Source organism: Eimeria tenella, genomic scaffold (assembly GCF_000499545.2).
Source record: "Eimeria tenella Houghton genomic scaffold, Eth_scaff3042, whole genome shotgun sequence".
NCBI classification, from domain to species: domain Eukaryota; phylum Apicomplexa; class Conoidasida; order Eucoccidiorida; family Eimeriidae; genus Eimeria; species Eimeria tenella.
The window spans coordinates 2,144-2,479 of record NW_013542912.1 but is presented as its reverse complement, the minus strand read 5'-3'; positions in this window follow the sequence as shown (position 1 = coordinate 2,479).

Below are 336 nucleotides of genomic sequence, written 5' to 3'. Positions count from 1 at the left end.
CCTGCCCTTCTGCTGCTGCTGCTGCTGCTGCTGCTGCTGCAGGAGAGCAAGTACAGCACGCAGCGGAACGTGCAGTTCAAGTTGGTGAAGAAGGAAGCAAAAAGGTGGCGGCGGGTTTGCGTGGAGAAGCAGCACTTCGTGAAGTGCGACTGGAGCAGATGGGTGGACTCTGAAGAAGAAGAGGGGGGCCCCCTGGGGGACTTTTCGGACTTCGACATGGACTCCATGGGCTTCGGGGGCCTCGGGGGGGGCCCCCAGGGGCCCCTCGACTTCGGGGGCCTCGGCGGCGAGGGGGGCCCCCTGGGGGCCCTCGACCAGGAGGACTCCGACGACGAG